Source organism: Capra hircus, chromosome 1 (genome assembly GCF_001704415.2).
Source record: "Capra hircus breed San Clemente chromosome 1, ASM170441v1, whole genome shotgun sequence".
Lineage (NCBI taxonomy): Eukaryota > Metazoa > Chordata > Mammalia > Artiodactyla > Bovidae > Capra > Capra hircus.
Genome location: NC_030808.1, coordinates 111,491,150 through 111,510,089, shown reverse-complemented (window position 1 = coordinate 111,510,089; position 18,940 = coordinate 111,491,150). Strand labels below are relative to the sequence as shown.

Sequence of the window (18,940 nt, the reverse complement as noted above, 5' to 3'; positions counted from 1 at the left end):
GACATTAAGAAATCCTTTGGCAACCATGGGCTCTGGCTTCCCGAATCATATAATAAAAACAGTAGACATATTTTTCTGCTCTGTAACATGGCAGATCATGAGGCACAAGCATTTGGTTTAACGCATCAAAAATGCAGAACTTGATGAGACTTTAACTTTGCTACAAAAGTTTTCTTAGCTGTCCCTTCTGTGTCCATCCTGCCCTCTTTTACTTTGAAGCACAGAAGACAGAGACCCTGAGGATAACAACACAAAGCTGTGTAAACTTCTTCATGGCTTCTTAAAATGCACTTCTAATTCGGCACACCCTACCACAGCAGTCCTGGATTTCTCCTTAAACAAAAATGGTCACGGGTATCAAAGAAATGTGAGTGTCCACTGAACTGTGTCTAAATGATTTTCCTTGTGAGCAAAGCCAGCCTGGAATAAGCCCCTACTAGTGAGGAGAGAGAACACGCTTCCCAGGCCGAGGAGGCATTGTTCAAAGAACTGAGTTCTGCACCACTTGGGCCACAATTCACAGCTGAGTCTGATTTTCTGAAACAAAGAGCAATAACCAAATGGCGATGCTCTTCAGCAAGATTCTCTGAGCTGCTACTGTTAAGCAGACTCATGAGGATGAAGAAAAGGAGGCTACAGTCTCCCTCATCTTCTGTGTCCCAAGAGTGACCAGAGGAAACGTTTGTCAACCTTGGTAATTATTATGCCAGAGGTTTGTCATGACTATAATGGATTTCAGTGGAGTCTAAATGCATGAAAAATGCCTAGAAAGAAATTATTCCAGTTCAAAAGTTAAAACGTTCACATGCCCTACTGTATTCCTTTTAACCTTCTCCATAATTTTATATCTTTTTTTTTTTTCAGACAAATAATAGTCATGATCCTTCAAGCATGCAGACCAGAACTATTCTTAGAAGGGAGCTGCAGGAGGTTTATTATGTCATGAAACACAGAGCCAGAACAAAGGACTACTGAATCACTCACCTTATCTTCATCTAAGAAACCTGAGAATTACAGGGTTTCTTTTTTCCTCCCAAACTCAAGAGCTGCACTTGCCAAGACTGCAGGTTTTACGGTTGAGACTGTATTACAAAAATGTAAAAAGATAGATGCACATAATGTTTCTTACTGTATATATGACTCATCTAAAATGCTCAAAAACAAGGTTCAGGATATTTTTAATCAAAGTTTAAGCCTTTGTTTCTGAATCTAGATGTCTGATTGCTTGGCACTTATTTAAGGACTCTCCTTAAGAGTGCCAAGATAGCATCTTTTCCCTGAAAACCTGAAACAGGATTAAAATTATTTCAGAAGTCACAATTCTTAGTTCATTGAGAACAGAAATCTAGGTTTACTTACCTATATCTTATATATCACTTTGTTGTATATCTTATATAACTGGTTTTCAATAAATACTGTTGACTAAATGAATAAATTAAATAGGAAGGATTTAAGAGTTTTCCCAGTATATTATAGCACCCTAATATAAACCACCTTTATCATATTCTATTTCTGTAACTGTCTTTATAATTATTTAGAAGACTGATTCTAAAAATAAGTTTAATTGATGTTGATGATGTGGGGAAATGTATCAAACAGAAGCAATGACTGTGACAGCTTTTATGAATAATCTGGTGCAGCTATAAATCCTGGCTCTGCCCATCAACCTTCCCTCCCTTTGTCTCATCCCATGGCCTCTCCCCAGCCTTCCCCCAAGCACTCCCAGTCTCATTATCCCATGATCTGCTAAACTGCAGTTTACCTCCTGGAACCAGCAGAAACACATGTCACTGAGAATTAGGGAATTGGAGGCAGTTACAAGCCACCAAATAGGGTCACAAAGTATCTGAACCTGAAAATTAAGAGTTTTTATATTTTTAATGATAAAAAACTTAATTGGACACTTCTAAACGTTTGAGCCAGATGGATTGCATAATGTCTCGGCATTCATAATGAATGGGATGGGAAAGAGAACTTTAACAGCATGTTATTTGTTAATCATCTGAAAAGTCATATTACCGTTGACTTCATTTGCTGATAGTGGAAGGATATTGTCTGAATATTGCCACTAATAAACATTTGCTATTCTTGAAGGCAAATTACTTAAAAATAGGATATAGCAAGACAGTGCTCATGTATTACTACACTTACGGTATTTTTTATGCCGCACTTTATCCCAGAAAGAGTAATTCCATTTTCATACTTTTATTAGCAGTTAATTCTTACCAATGTTTATTTAATAGCAACTAAGTATACCAATCACGCTGCCAAATACTGATATAACTTAAGAAGTGTACTACAAGAAGCTACAGCGCCTTCTACATAACCCTTAAGATGTGTACCCTTGCCAAATACTAACCTATACGTAAACAAGTGAAACTCTTAAAGGGCAATGGAGTTGTCAAGACTCAATTTTAAGAAAAAGTGACTCTCAACAGAAAGCTTGAGGGATCTGACTGGTTCGTGCCAAAGTTTCTTGAAACATTCCCTGCAGATGATTAACCCCAGAAGTGATCAAAACGCCTGAGCAACTGGAAAAACAACCTCTTCTGGGAAAGCCTTTGTTTCTTTTCATTGCCATTTTACGTTGGTCCATTTCGGATCGCCTTTAGTTCTCATAAACAAGCCAAAAGGAGGACACAGGTGCTGCTAGTTTGTACACGCCCGCCTCTACACCTGCGGAAAAGCGGCGCAGGTCTGTCCCCGTAACGCGCAAGAACACCTGACCGATTTTTTTTTTAACTGCTTAACTAGTAAGAATATTTTATTCGGGTCCATTTTCATGGGCTAAAAGAAGTGGGGGGGGGTGGATCTCAAAACACCGTCCCAATAAGCAATTTCTCATCTCTTCTTCCGTCGATGATCAAAGCGGTATTGCCCTAAGACCTGGGCGGGGGGTGGGGGGGGGGTCTTTAAAATTTTACCTGGTTATTGTTCTAATGCTGAAGTCCTAACGTCAAAATGAGATCATAAACTTATTCCGAGTTACAAATAACAAAGAAAAAGTCTGGGGGAGCGGGAGAGCGCGCCGCAGACGCTCAACAGGGAGCAGGGCTTGGGGCACACCGGGTGGCTTTGCGGACTCGCGGCGCCGTCGCTATGGGAACCCCGCGCAAGCGCAGAGTGCGCGGCTGTGTGTCCGGGACTAGCCTCCACCGCCCAGCCCGGCGCCGCTCGGGTGCCCCGGGTTTATTCCAGGAAAGGGCAATGGAGTAAATCCTCCCAGCATTGAGAGCACCCGGTCTTCTCTCAAAGGGTCCTGAGTGGGGTCACTGGGCGCAGGAAGAGCTCGTGAGACTCCAAATGTAATGGACACCGCACTCCCCTTGCTGGGAAAAGCGGACCTGCTCTTTGAGAAGACTGCGGGTCAGACAGGCGGCCCTCCTAGAGATGAAGCACCCTGCAGTGAGCGGTGCTTTACCCCTCACCATGCATAAACCCCCACTCACCACCACAAGAGACCTGAGAGTTAAATCCTGGCGCTGGCTCACACACCCATCCTTCTAAATTACGGGACCCCAAGACCAATTGTGGTCCAGTTCTCCGCCAGGGGGTTTAAGGGATCCCCACTCACACCACACCTCACTGTCCTAAAGAGCGTGTCCCGACCGGAACTGCAGAGAGGGGAACTCGAGCCACCTGCTCACTTGCACACCTGGACTGCAGTACCAGTCCTCTTCTTTCTCGTCCGCCACCCTGACTCCCCCCAAAGCACTGACCTGCTCAACTTTGGGTGCTCGAGAGATGGATTCCTCTGAGTCCTCCCCGCTTGATGAGTTATTGGTCCCTGTGACTCCAACTCCAAAACCCTGTGGAGGAGCAGAAAAGCCCCCCAGAAGGACACGTCTGCACACCAGCCAGTAGATCCCCAGAGACGGGCAGGACAGAATGGGTCGCCGCCACCACAACCTGCTTTCTCATTCAAATCCTCACACACACTCCGGAGCCCCCTCCCTGCCAGTCCCGCAGCTCCCGCGGAAATCAGGAACTGGAGCCGCGGAGAGCGGACTGGAGCTGGCGCCGCCGCCAGGGGACCCAGCGACTGGGTGCGAGGGTCCGAGCGCTGTGCCCGGACCCCAGGGCTTACGCCTCCTTGAGGGGTTCCCCGGCAGGCAAGGGTCAGGAGCACTGGAGATGAACTCTTTTTGTCGTTGTTTTGTTTTCTCCCTCAAGTTTCAAAGGGTCCCAAACCTAGGGAAACCCCTCGATACTCAGTTCGGGGCTGAGATACTCAAGAATGTCCGCGGTGGGACAGTAAAGGAGTCTGGCAAAATGAAGCTGGGAAGGAAGGGAGCAGGGACTATGGGCAGTTTGCACCGAAGTAAAAAGTGCCAGAAGTACATCTTAAGGAAAATTCCCACCTGCTCATCTTATCTCCCCTCTTTGTTGTTGTTGTTGCTGCTGTTTTACCATTCTAAGAAAACAGCATCTCTTATGCTGTTACAACCAAGAAAACCTGTTTTGAGCAAAATGGAGCTAAAACTGAGCAAGAGAGGGTAGTTAAGCCCACTTTTATTTCCCCGCCCCCTCTCCCAGGTGCTTCTCCTCAGTTAACATGTCAGTTATTCAATCAGATCAATTTAGTGGCAGGGGAACTCGAGCGGCCCACAAGCGGTGAATGAGAGCACAGGCCTGCGGCGGGAAGCAGTAGGCACTCCAGTGGTGCTAAAACGATGCAATCTACTGAGCATCCCGAGTGACTAGGTCGCTGCGGCTGCTGGAGCGCGCACCGAGGCTGTCGCGTGGTGATCCGGCGTCGGCATTCCGGGATTTGCATTTATCAGCCTTCATTCAACCTGCCCTATTGTTAGTTCAAAGCCTGGCTGGGAGGGACTGGGAGACGCGGCTCCTCACTCACCTTCAGTTTAAAATTCTCCACCAATAAGAAGGTCCTAGGAAAGCTGGCAGCTGGGGGTTGGCAGGGATTTTCTGGGCTTAGTGACAACATAAACTAAAGTCATTTTCTTTGTCAAGCGTGAATTTGCTCAGGAAGTTACAAATGAGCACCAGAGCTCGGAGAACAGGGAGCCTGGCTGCCGGTCAGCTTTGACGGACAGTTAGTGTTGGAGGAGGGGGTGGGTGGTAGCACCGTGACCTCCCAGCGCAGGATCTAGGGTTTCACCTTTTCATCCCACTTAGCCGATACCATAGAAACAACCCATTTGTATTATTCAATTCAACAGAGGCAATTACAATGTCACAGCAAAGCACCATGGGCAAGAAGAAACTTTATCCCAGAAGGCGATCCTGGACTCTAAGAAAAAAGGAAAAAGCCACCTGAATAGTTACTTGGATTTTTTTTTTTCCTGCCGGGAGTAACAAGAAGAAATCAGTTTGGGAAAAGATGTAGAAGGTCCTTTGGCTCCATAGAAAGACACTGTCCCAAATTTTCTGGCCCAGCTGCAAATTCCCAGCTTAGGAGAAATTAACCAGATCCTCCCCCCACCAGGTTACTTTTTGGAGAGTTGTTTGACTGTTAATCTCCCTGGTGATTAGGAAGCACCCTCCCCCAAGAAAAAGAAAAGGGGAGAAAGATATTCAAGACAACCCCTCACACAACCCTAGAAGTTATCCATGTCCCCCCAACCTACTGTGTTTGCATCTGCAATTTTTCAGATAGGAAAAAGACAAATGGTGAAATAAATGCATAAAAATGTTCATAACAAGGGCACTTGTTTGCTATGCATCTTTTATTTTGATAGTTTTAATCAATTACCATAATTTTGAGAACACTACATTTTTTAAAAATCATACAATATTTCAAACCTACCAAAAACAAGGCAAGCAACCCAAATCATACTCTCATTCCTTCATCCCTTAATTTTTTAAATAAAGCATTCCAGATACAGCTAAAGCCCCATCTCATGGCCCTTCTCCCTCCCTTTCTCCTCAAAGGCAATCATTCTGAAGTTGGTGTGAATCATACTTCATCATGGTCTTAAGTGTATATATCCATAAATCTTTTAATGTAGCTTTTCCCTCTGAGTCTGTCTTTCACCATTAATCAGAGAAAAATTACTAACTAAAACCAAGAAAATGTGGTGGTTATACTAAGTTTTTAGAAGCAGGACAGAACTATTTTTCCCTGCTTGTGAAAATCAAGGAGAACAATAACAAAGGGATTAGACAGTGGGTAGTAAACAGCCTCTCTAGGTTACACAAACCCTTCCATGGTTACTGAACAGTCCATAGGAAAACAAACCAAATAACACCCCATTCTTCCTTCACTGGTTACAAGGGAATTGGAGAAAATGGGACCTAGGTTAACACTTCTTTGAGCAGGTAAAACATAAGTCTTAAATGGTAATAAAGTACATTTTTTGACTGGTCTCTTGGTCACGTAAGCTATAATCTTTTAGTAAGGATTTCCAAGCATAAGGAACTCCTGCTGGGAGCTCAATTCAAGGTTGAAATCAGCCTTGCTGAAAAATCTGGGGTTGAATTCTCCCTGCTTCCCCATACACAGGGACCTCCATCCTCGCAGGGAGTTACAGAAAGCCCTTTACAGCAGTCCTTTGACTTAACCTCCTCACAGCAGTAAAAGGGCTATGAAAGCACCGATTTTTCTTAAATGCCATTGACTGGTGAAAGACATCCTTCCCAACCCCCACTCTCCTCTGGCTTTCAGAGCGATGACTCTCATTAATTATCCTGGCACAGCACTGCCTGGCCTCCCTTCTAAATAGCTGCCAGACTCCTCCATATCACCCCTGCCTTGATACACAGTGCGCACTGACACCAGGATCACAGAAAATCCTGTAAAAGGTACCCGATAAACGGGAGATGATTGATGTGCCTTGCGGTGGGCCCGCTGTGCTGCAAATCTTACCGAGTTCTTAGAAAACTGAACTAGAAATCTGTGTTGGAAATAGCTTTCTCTAGCTGTGCAAAAAAAAAAAAATCATGTTTTCAGTTGCAAAAATAGCTGTGTTTGAGAGACTCAAATCAAATCTTTAAGTTACCAGCATGAAACAAGAGAGTGAAGGAGATGAATATTCTCTCTATTTTAATACATGCACCAAGAAATCAAGAGGATGACCGAGGAGCTTAACAATTATCAAGGAGGACCCACTGATCTTTCAACACTTATGTCTGAAGCACTTGCCATGTACCAGGCGTTGCTGAAGTCTTAGCTGGAATATAGATAGTACTGAAATATAGAGCAGTAGCTGTCACAGATCTGCTCCCTGTAATGATGAAGACTTTTAGATTAAAAATCCCAACTCAAATTAGCTTGAGGGCAAAAGGCAATGTGCTGACTCCTAACTTAAGACAGGAGAAAGGATAAGGGCTGCAGTAATGACTAGATCCTGGAGTTCAGTCATCATTACGCTCATTTTCACTTTTGTTTCTACTCTTTCTCTGCTTTTTTCCAGTTTTGATTGTATTCTCTCCTACTACACAAGAGCGTCCTCTATAGGCTGGTGGGGATGGAGCATGGCTAGAGACAGCTCCAGGCTTCAACCATCTCAGCTAACACCCTGGAGAGTTGCAGGGGGGTGGGGGGGGGGTGGGGGTGGGGGTGCGTGGCAGTGGGAAGGGAGTCCTTCCCGCTTTTACCATCTATAAACAAGATTGAAAGTATTCTAACTGACCTGCTTCAAGTCATGTGTCCATCTATATAGATCAATTATTTTGGTCATCAACAGTATATATGTGTCCCACTCCTGACTAGATATCCATGCCTCCCCAGGGCTGGGTGGAATATTATGAGGAACAGCCCCACCAGAACTTGGGGGAGGATTTGCTCACCATAGGAAAGGGGTTGCTCTTCCCAAATAAGGGTAGGAGGAGAATCTGGCAGATGAAAAGAGCAGGTGTCCCCTATGTACCCTCTCCTGAATGTGCCACCAAAGAAAGACAGCATGTTTTGTACAGATTCATACCCTTATGAGAGGGAGAAAAATGAGAAGAGAAACTTGCTAAGTCCATCAAGAAGGATGGGGTAGGGGGGAGTGGGCAGACCAGGGTAAGTCTCACTGGTTTTTCCCTCCCCAGCTTGAGAGACATGTATCCACATATGTGGCCAACTGTCATGTGGAGCAGGAGATGGAAAGAAAGGAACACAAGCAGGATGGATGATCTTGGATGATGGGATTGTATTATGCGTTTCAGTTTGTTTTTCACTTTTTACTATGGAAAATTGTATACGTACCCCAAAGTAGATTAGTATAAGGATACTCTAGGTATTGTATTATCCAGGTTCAACAATTATTACTATTTTGGCAATCTTTTATCTACTCAGGAATGTGGAAAATTCACTGGAATACTCACATTGATAATAAACACATTTCTGCAGTTCTACAATGTCAGTTAATGAAAGAAATGCACGCCTCCAAAATAACTAAACAGAAGACCAATACATGTGAAACTCTTAGCAAATTGTCTAGTACAAAATTAGCTCTCAAAAATGTCCATTATGTTTACTGTTATTATTGGCAACCCATTTCAAGCTTTTAAATACTAAGAAACTACGCAGTGAAACAAATTTTGCCTACAAAAGAAAAAAATGTTTTAAGGGTAAACTCCTTCTTCTTCTTGTTATTGTTCAGTCGCTCAGTTATGTCCGAGTCTTTGCAACCCCATGGACTGTAACCTGCCAAGCTGTCTGTCAATGGAATTCTCCAGGCAAGAATACTAGAATGGGTTTCCATTCACTTCTCCAGGGAATCTTCCCAACCCAGGGATAGAACCCAGATCTCCTGCATTGCAGGCAGATTCTTTACTGTCTGAACCATGAGGGAAGCCCCCAAACTTCTTACCAATAGACAATAAATAACATTTTTAAATAGGCTATTTGTATGCTTTTTCTATAACAAGCCTATATAATTGTTTCCCCTTTTATAGGGAAATGTCAAAAATATTACAAGCAAATGCAATTTTCACCTTACAAATAAGGAAAAAGTATAGGTTAAATGGTCAAGATCGAGAATGAGTCTGGACTAGATATCTGAATTCTAAACTCCAGGTTCCCTATTTTAATACCTCGGGAAAGAGATTTATCCTGTGAATGCTGGATGAAGGTAAAGTAACTGAGTTATGCCTGCCTAAGTCCTTCAATTCAACTAAGATTTTCTTATAACCAGTTACACATCTCAAGTTTCAGTTCCCAGCATAGAATGAATACTTTGTAAAAGGAAGAAAGCATGCTAATTAATGTGAACTTTCCCCATCTTCTGTTTCTTCCCAACTTGTGTTGTTATTGGGAATTGGGGAGCAGAATGAAGTATTTTGGAGGAAACAATAGTGTCAGAGAAGGACAGAGTCCCCTCTCCTTCCTCCTAAAAGCTTCACAACTCAGCTTCTACGTGTTTTGTTTCCAGAAAGACCTCCCACAGAGCCAATATCTACAGCTTTCAAGATGGCCAGAGCCTGATGGGCAGGACAGACATATAACTGAAGTACTTCCTACAGCCTAAGAAATAATATTGAAACTTTGACATTACGTATTTCCCTTAGGGAGTATACTGGGATTTCCCCTCCCATACTAGTACAAATTCCTGCAGAATTCCATAATACAATCAAAATCTAATTGCAGACCAGTCGTCTAATACAGAAATTATTTTTATAGTCATTGAACAAAAGTTTAGGTACATGGGCAAATCATATTGCAGAGTGAAAAATGAAGAAACTGGTAAGACAATACAAATTCCAAAACTTTGAAAGCTGGGGGCTGGGAAGGCAATTTATACCATGAGGAAAATTCTATTTCCAGGACTATTTGGAATCCTAATGAAGCATGCAATCTCTATTAGTAACAGTTGTTTTTTTAAACCAGACAACAAATGGTTAGGTTTTCCCACACAAACATAGTGAAAGGAAAAACTGCATTTTAAAAACCATATGTTAGTTTTTGTTTCATTTACTTGCATATTTAAACTAAATATGTACTTGGGGGCTTGATCTGTTCAAAATATCATGTTCAAATTTGACTAGCTTAAAAAATGTTCCTTCAGACTACTTAAGGCAAATCAATTTTCTTGGTGTAAGATCATGAGAGGTACAGGGGAAATTAGACTGGAAAAATAAAATTTTGGTCAAAATGAGAAGGCAATGCTGTAATGGTCCACTTCATTCCTTATTTGGTTCCTTTATTTTAAATGAATATTTATAGAGTTCCCAATAAGCAAGCAACTAAGCTAAATGCAGTGGAAGGAGCAGAAATGATCCAAAATGTACAAGGGATGGTTAGAGTAACAGGATGGAGAAGGCAATGGCACCCCACTCCAGTACTCTTGCCTGGAAAATCCCACGGACGGAGGAGCCTGGTGGGCTGCGGTCCATGGGGTCGCTAAGAGTCAGACACGACTGAGCGACTTCACTTTGACTTTTCACTTTCATGCCTTGGAGGAGGAAATGGCAACCCACTCTGGTGTTCTTGCCTGGAGAATCCCAGAGATGGGGGAGCCTGGTGGGCTGCCGTCTATGGGGTCGCACAGAGTCAGACACGATTGAAGTGACTCAGTAGTAGTAGAGTAACAGGATGCCCTATACCTCAGACGTGAAAGAAGACCCAGTAGATCGCCTACATATTAATACAATGTGTCAAGTGCTAAAATAAGTATGTGCAAAAGTGTTAGTCGTCCAGTCGTGTCCAGCTTTTTGTGATCCCATGGACCGTAACCCACCAGGCTCCTCTGTCCATGAAATTTTCCAGGCAAAAATGCTGGAGTGAGTAGCCATTCCCTTCTCCAGGAGATCTTCCCTACCCAGGGATCAAACCTGAGTCTCCCGCATCACAGGCAGATTCTTTACCATCTGAGCCACCAGGGATTCTTTGAAATAGATATGTGTAGTGGTGTTGTCAGAGAAGGCGATGGCACCCCACTCCAGTACTCTTGCCTGGGAAATCCCATGGGCAGAGGAGCCTGGTAGGCTGCAGTACATGGGGTTGCGAAGAGTCGGACACGACTGAGCAACTTCCCTTTCACTTTTGACTTTCATGCATTGGAGAAGGAAATGGCAACCCATTTGAGTGTTCTTGCCTGGAGAATCCCGGGGACAGGGGAGCCTGGTGGGCTGCCGTCTATAGGGTCACACAGAGTCGGACAGGACTGAAGTGACTTAGCAGCAGCAGCAGTGGTGTTGAAGAACAGAAGAGGGCGCTAATTACTTAATTTCATTGACAAAGTCTCTACAAGCTATTTTAATAACAAAACAGAACAGAAAATAGAAGTAATGATCCCAGTACCTCTGTTTCTAAAAATCTCACTTCTGCCTGAATTAGTTGTAGTCCTAACTTAGTTATATAAATCTACAGATTAGGATTCTTCAGAAGAGCTTGTTGGAGAACGAGAGCTTCTTTTGTGGCTTTTAGTAATCCATATATTTTTGCATTCCAAGCCAGTACACACATTCAAACATATTTGTAAAAAAAATTTTTTTTCAAAAAAAACCCACATATTTTTGCCATGTGCCATGCACTTATATATTCTGTTCTGTTTTTTTTCTTTATCTTTTCTTTAATTGCTAGTAACAACACATTACAGAGAAGGCGATGGCACCCCACTCCAGCACTCTTGCCTGGAAAACCCCTTGCATGGAGAAGCCTGGTGGGCTGCAGTTCACAGGGTCACAAAGAGGCGGACACGACTGAGCTACTTCACTTTCACTTTTCATTTTCATGCACTGGAGAAGGAAATGGCAACCCACTCCAATGTTCTTGCCTGGAGAATCCCAGGGACGGGGGAACCTGGTGGGCTGCCGTCTATGGAGTTGCACAGAGTCGGACACAACTGAAGCGACTTAGTAGCAGCAGCAGCAGCAGCAGCAACAACACATTAAATTGATGTCCATCTCACTAATTAGAGTTCATGACCTGCAGCTGAAAAACGTGGTTCCACAATGTTCTTTAAAAGTGAAAAGAAGGGACTTCCCTAGCCTTCCAGTGGTCAAGACTCTGCACTCCCAATGCAGGAAGATCAGGTTCAACCCTTGGTCAGGGAACTAGATCCCTCAGGTCGCAACTAAGACCAGAGCAGCCAAATAAATAATTTTCTTTTAAATGAAAATAAGGAAAAGCAGTAGTTTTCAGTACATTGATAGATCTCAAAACAATAAAGATTTAAACCTGTGGGAGAAAAAAAAATGCATGTGATTGCTCAACCCTTTGACCATGAACCCACAGCAACAGAAAGGAGCTTCTGAAGTTGCCCAGCCCTCAAAGGGTAGATCCTCCCCCTTGTGAAGAGGCTATGAAAGGTAAAGGTAATCTTCCAGAGAGCAGAACTGGGCACCCAGATTGACTAAGAAATGTGCACTCTGCCAAGACTGGGAGGCATTGTTATCCCTGTCCAGCAGGTTGGAACATATTCTAGAAACTATTGACATCCTATTTTCCCTCTATGTTATATATTACACTGGATGAACTGACATGTGGCCTTAGGCTTCCAGATCATGAGGAACTTCCTCAGCGAAAGTTGCTCAGCCGTGTCTGACCCTTTGCAACCCCATGGACTATACGGTCCATGGAATTCTCCAGGCTAGAATACTGGAGTGGGTAGCCATTTTCTTCTCCAGGGGAATCTTCCCAACTCAGGGATCTAACCCAGGTTTCCCACATTGCATGTGGATTCTTTACCAGCTGAGCCATGAGGGAAGCCCACCTCAAGACCTGAGCAAAAGGAATTCACATCACTCAGAGATCCCAAACTGGTGCAGGGACTTACTTCTGAGAGGGACCTCACCTTCTTTCCCGAGGAATAATGAACCCTAGCATCATCATTATCTCAGTCAAACTCTTTTCATCCTAGTTTGCAAAACTTCAAAATATCTAGCTAATTAAAGGCCTTATTAATATAGTTTTCCAGTTTTTATACCATTTTTCTCCATTCTTTGTTTGATATTTTGACATAATTTGAAAAGAAGGCAAATGAGTGAGCTCAAGAACCATTTTGGAATAGAAATATGGTTCATGTCTTAAGTTTTTTTACTATTTTATTTTTAGATATCTATTGACATTTTATTTTTAATCCTGGGCATTTTATTTTCTTCAGTCTTCTCATAAATTTGCATTACTTTCTTCCTGTGGTTTGCCTTCCTTGAAATAGCTACCTTGGTAACATTAAAAAAGTTCCAAACCACTTCTGGGGTTCAAGACATGCTACCCCCAAAATATGGGCTTCCCAGGTGCTACAGTGGCAAAGAATCTGTCTGCCAATGCAGAAGATGCAAGAAACACAGGTTTGATCCCTGGGTCGGGAAGATCCTCTGGAGAAGGAAAGGGCATCCCAGTCCAGTATTCTTGCCTGGGAAATCCCATGGACAGAGAAGCCTGGCAGGCTATAGTCCATGGGGTCACAAAGAATCGGCCATGACTGAGCATACAGACACAAACACACCCCCCCACCCCAGTGTATGGCACCTTAGTATACTGAATATTTAAAGCTGAAGGAGTTCGAAAAAGCAGCAAAAGCATAGGTTCACTTGACCTCTTCTCCTCCTTCTTCCCTGGAACAGGACATATTTCAAGAAGCCAAGAAACGGCATTTCAGAAGCTCAGGGCACCAACAGAACTATTATTGCTTCAGTCACCATTAAAAGAGATGGCAGACATACCAAGGAGATGCACCTGCTGCTGCGCTAGCTGGGGTAGAGATGGCTTCTCTGGCTCTTTGTGGTGTGAGGAGGGGGAAGTTTTCCTTGACCTTCTGAGGGTCTCTGGCTGGGTTTGAAAATTAAACTGACAAAGATTAACAAGAGAAAAGCACACAAATTTATTTAATACAAGTTTTATGTGACACAAGAGACTTCATAAGGAAATAAAGTGTACTGAAAGTATACCGAAAGTATACCCAAAGAAATAGACCTGAGTACTTTATGGTAGGCTTGATGGAAGAGTATGTACTTGTGGAGGAATATGATAGGAAAGGAGTGAGGTAATTGCAGTGCATTTACTGGGGGAAATTTAGCAAGCCTGTTTGTTAGGATTCCTCTTGGCATCCCTTTGTGTTTGCAGAAAAGGATGCTTCTTCCCTTCAGCTATAGCGAGGGCACTTCCCATCCTAGATGGTAGGAATCCGGCAGTTAAAGGCTGTGAACTAGATTGCACTGGGAGTGAAGCAAGTGGGAAGAGAAGAGTTAAGAATCTCCCAAGCCTGGGGACAATGACAGAAAGCCCTACAGACCCCTCCCTGAACAGTAACTGTTACCCAATGTGCTAGAGAAGAGCCAGACCTTGCCTGTCTCATGGATGGAACTAACAGAAACACTAGCACCACAACAGAAAGCCACGTGTAAGGAGCCCTCGGATGTCTGTTTTCCTCCTCTGGATGTTAGTGGGATATGCTTTTAGCTGCCAAAAATGACCAGTGCTGAATGATATATATGGGACTAGCTTTCACTCTTTTCTCAAGTGTTGTTTATTGTTAATTATGATAAAGCTAGTAACGCTATCAGCATTTCATATATAAAAAATACGGGGACTTCCCTGGTGGTCTAGTGTTTAAGAATCCACAAAGCAGGTTCAATCCCTGGCTGGGGAACTAAGATCCCATATGCCACATGCCACAGAGCCACTAAAGCTGTGCACTGCGACTATGACCTGATGCAGCCAAATAAATAAATGAATATTTTTTAGAAAGTATGATTGAAAAATGAAAAATAAATAAACCCCCAAAAGGAAATGTGGATCTAAGACAAAATAGATAGAAAAGGACCATAAAAATCCAATCCTTTAGAAATACTGTAAGAACTAAATTCATGTCATAGAAATATATTTAAAAAGTAAAGGAACCTAAATACCCAAAATACCAAAAAAAGAAAGCCAAGGGGAAAGGTAGTCATGGACCCTGTCATTTTTGAAGGCAAGAGACCAAGAAGTAGTAAATCCTTGGGCTTCCCTGGTGGTTCAGAGGTAAAGAATCCACCTGCCAATGCAGGAGACAAAGGTTCGATCCCTGGTCCAGGAAGATCTCACATGCCAAGGAACAACTAAGTCTGTGTGCCACAAGCACTGAGCCTGTGCTCTAGAACCCAGGAGCTATAACCACTGAGTCCACATGCCACAAGTATCAAAAGCCCACATGCTCCAGAGCCTGTGCTCCACGACAAGGGAAGCGCTGCCATGAGAAGCTCTCGCACCACAACTAGAGAGTGGCCCACACTTTCTGCAACTATAGAAAGCTCAAACGCAGCAACAAAGACTCAGCACAATCAAAAATTAACTATTTTAAAAAGTAGTAGTAAATCCTCCATTACTTCCCTGGTGGCTCAGACGGTTAAGCGTCTGTCTACAATGTGGGAGACCCAGGTTCGATCCCTGGGTTGGGAAGATCCCCTGGAGAAGGAAATGGCAATCCACTCCAGTACTATTGCCTGGAAAATCCAATGAACAGAAGAGCCTAGTAGACTATAGTCCATGGTTGCAAAGAGTCGGACACGACTGAGCGACTGAGGTAAAGACCTGGACTTTGGTCAGAAATTTAGCCTAAACGGACTTTTTCACATTTTTAGATAGTCCTGTTATAACCATCCCCAATGACAAAGATCTAGCCTCTCTGCAGTTATCTAGTTCATCTTGCCCTTGGACCAAACAAGCTGGTCTAATTAGTGTTCCCTAGGAGCCATCCCACGTTGAAGGTCAGGAAGGGTGGTGGTGAGGAGATACCCCTCATCCAAGGTAAGGAGCAGTGGCTGTGCTTTGCTGGAGCAGCTGTGAAGAGATACCCCACGCCCAAGATAAGAGAAACCCAAGTAAGATGGTAGGTGTTACAAGAGGGCATTAGAGGGCAGACACACTGAAACCATACTCACAGAAAACTAGTGAATCTAATCACACTAGCACCACAGCCTTGTCTAACTCAATGAAACCAAGCCATGCCCGTGGGGCAACCCAAGACGAGCGGGTCATGGTGGAGAGGTCTGACAGAATGTAGTCCACTGGAGAAGGGAATGGCAAACCACTTTAGTATTCTTGCCTTGAGAACCCCATGAACAGTATGAAAAGGCAAAATGATAGGATACTGAAAGAGGAAATCCCCAGGTTAGTTGGTGCCCAATATGCTACTGGAGATCAGTGGAGAAATAACTCCAGAAAGAATGACGGGGTGGAGCCAAAGCAAAAAACAATACCCAGCTGTGGGTGAGACTGGTGATAGAAGCAAGGTCCGATGCTGTAAAGAGCGATATTGCATAGGAACCTGGAATGTCAGATCCATGAATCAAGGCAAATTGGAAGTGCTCAAACAAGAGATGGCAAGAGTGAATGTCGACATTCTAGGAATCAGCGAACTAAAATGGACTGGAATGGGTGAATTTAACTCAGATGACCATTATACCTACTACTGCGGGCAGGAATCCCTCAGAAGAAATGGAGTAGCCATCATGGTCAACAAAAGAGTCCGAAATGCAGTACTTGGATGCAATTTCAAAAACAGCAGAATGATCTCTGTTCATCTCCAAGGCAAACCATTCAATATCACGGTAATCCAAGTCTATGCCCCAACCAGTAACGCTGAAGAAGCTGAAGTTGAACGGTTCTATGAAGACCTACAAGACCTTTTAGAACTAACACCCAAAAAAGATGTCCTTTTCATTATAGGGGAATGGAATGCAAAAGTAGGAAGTCAAGAAACACCTGAAGTAACAGGCAAATTTGGCCTTGGAATGCGGAATGAAGCAGGGCAAAGACTAATAGAGTTTTGCCAAGAAAATGCACTAGTCATAGCAAACACCCTCTTCCAACAACACAAGAGAAGACTCTACACATGGACATCACCAGATGGTCAACACGAAATCAGATTTGATTATATTCTTTGCAGCCAAAGATGGAGAAGCTCTATACAGTCAACAAAAACAAGACCGGGAGCTGACTGTGGGTCAGATCATGAACTCCTTACTGCCAAATTCAGACTGAAATTGAAGAAAGTAGGGAAAACTGCTAGACCATTCAGGTATGACCTAAATCAAATCCCTTATGATTATACAGTGGAAGTGAGAAATAGATTTAAGGGACTAGATCTGATAGATAGAGTGCCTGATGAACTATGGAATGAGGTTCGTGACATTGTACAGGAGACAGGGATCAAGACCATCCTCATGGAAAAGAAATGCAAAAAAGCAAAATGGCTGTCTGGGGAGGCCTTACAAATAGCTGTGAAAAGAAGAGAAGTGAAAAGCAAAGGAGAAAAAGAAAGGTATAAGTATCTGAATGCAGAGTTCCAAAGAACAGCAAGGAGAGATAAGAAAGCCTTCTTCAGTGATCAATGTAAAGAAATAGAGGAAAACTACAGAATGGGAAAGACTAGAGATTTCTTCAAGAAAATTAGAGATACCAAGGGAACATTTCATGCAAAAATGGGCTCGATAAAGGACAGATATGGTATGGACCTAACAGAAGCAGAAGATATTAAGAAGAGATGGCAAGAATACACAGAAGAACTGTACAAAAAGGATCTTCACGACCCAGATAATCACGATGGTGTGATCACTCATCTAGAGCCAGACACCCTGGAATGTGAAGTCAAGTGGGCCTTAGAAAGCATCACTACGAATAAAGCTAGTGGAGGTGATGGAATTCCAGTTGAGCGATTTCAAATCCTGAAAGATGATGCTGTCAAAGTGCTGCACTCAATATGCCAGCAAATTTGGAAAACTCAGCAGTGGCCACAGCACTGGAAAAGGTCAGTTTGCATTCCAATCCCAAAGAAAGGTAATGCCAAAGAATGCTCTAACTACCACACAGTAGCACTCATCTCATACACTAGTAAAGTAATGCTCAAAATTCTCCAAGCTAGGCTTCAGCAATTTGTTAACCGGGAACTTCCTGATGTTCAAGCTGGTTTTAGAAAAGGCAGAGGAACCAGATATCAAATTGCCAACATCCGCTGGATCATGGAAAAAGCAAAAGAGTTCCAGAAAAACATCTATTTCTGCTTTATTGACTATGCCAAAGCCTTTGTGTGGATCACAATAAACTGGAAAATTCTAAGATGGGAATACCATATCACCTGACCTGCCTCTTGAGAAACCTGTATGCAGGTCAGGAAGCAACAGTTAGAACTGGATACGGAACAACAGACTGGTTCCAAATAGGGAGAGGAGTATATTGTCACCCTGCTAATTTAACTTGTACACAGAGTACATCATGAGAAACGCTGGACTGGAAGAAACACAAGCTGGAATCAAGATTGCCGGGAGAAATATCAATGCAGATGACACCACCCTTAATGCAGAAAGTGAAGAGGAGCTAAAAAGCCTCTTGATGAAAGTGAAAGTGGAGAGTGAAAAAGTAGGCTTAAAGCTCAACATTCAGAAAACGAACATCATGGCATCCAGTCCCATCACTTCATGGGAAATAGATGGGGAAATAGAGGAAACAGTGTCAGATTTTTTTGGGGGGGGGCTCCAAAATCACTGCAGATGGTGACTGCAGCCATGAAATTAAAAGACACTTACTCCTTGGAAGGAAAGTTATGACCAACCTAGATAGCATATTCAAAAGCAGAGACATTACTTTGCCGACTAAGGTCTGTCTAGTCAAGGCTATGGTTTTTCCTGTGGTCATGTATGGATGTGAGAGTTGAATTGTGATAAGGCTGATCACCGAAGAACTGATGCTTTTGAACTGTGGTGTTGGAGAAGACTCTTGAGAGTCCCCTGGACTGCAAGGAGATCCAACCAGTCCATTCTGAAGATCAACCCTGGGATTTCTTTGGAAGGAATGATGCTAAAGCTGAAACTCCAGTACTTTGGCCACCTCATGGGGAGAGTTGACTCATTGGAAAAGACTTTGATGTCTGGAGGAATTGGGGGCAGGAGAAGAAGGGGATGACAGAGGATGAGATGGCTGGATGGCATCACTGCCTAGATGGACGTGAATCTGAGTGAATCTGGGAGTTGGTGATGGACAGGGAGACCTGGCGTGCTGCGTTCATGGGGTCACAAAGAGTCGGATGAGCGACTGAACTGAACTGAACTACCTCTTTAAGGAAAAGATTAG

The 18,940-nt window shown here is 43.3% G+C and overlaps 1 non-coding gene across 1 annotated transcript in view; it reads right to left on the bottom strand.

The window, feature by feature from the left end:
• The window catches only part of LOC102184199, a 53,443-nt gene extending 49,500 nt beyond the window's left edge, over positions 1-3,943 (bottom strand). Inside the window, exon 1 of the transcript XR_001918625.1 lies at positions 3,720-3,943. This is a non-coding gene — a transcript (uncharacterized LOC102184199). The remainder of the gene's footprint in view (positions 1-3,719) is intronic.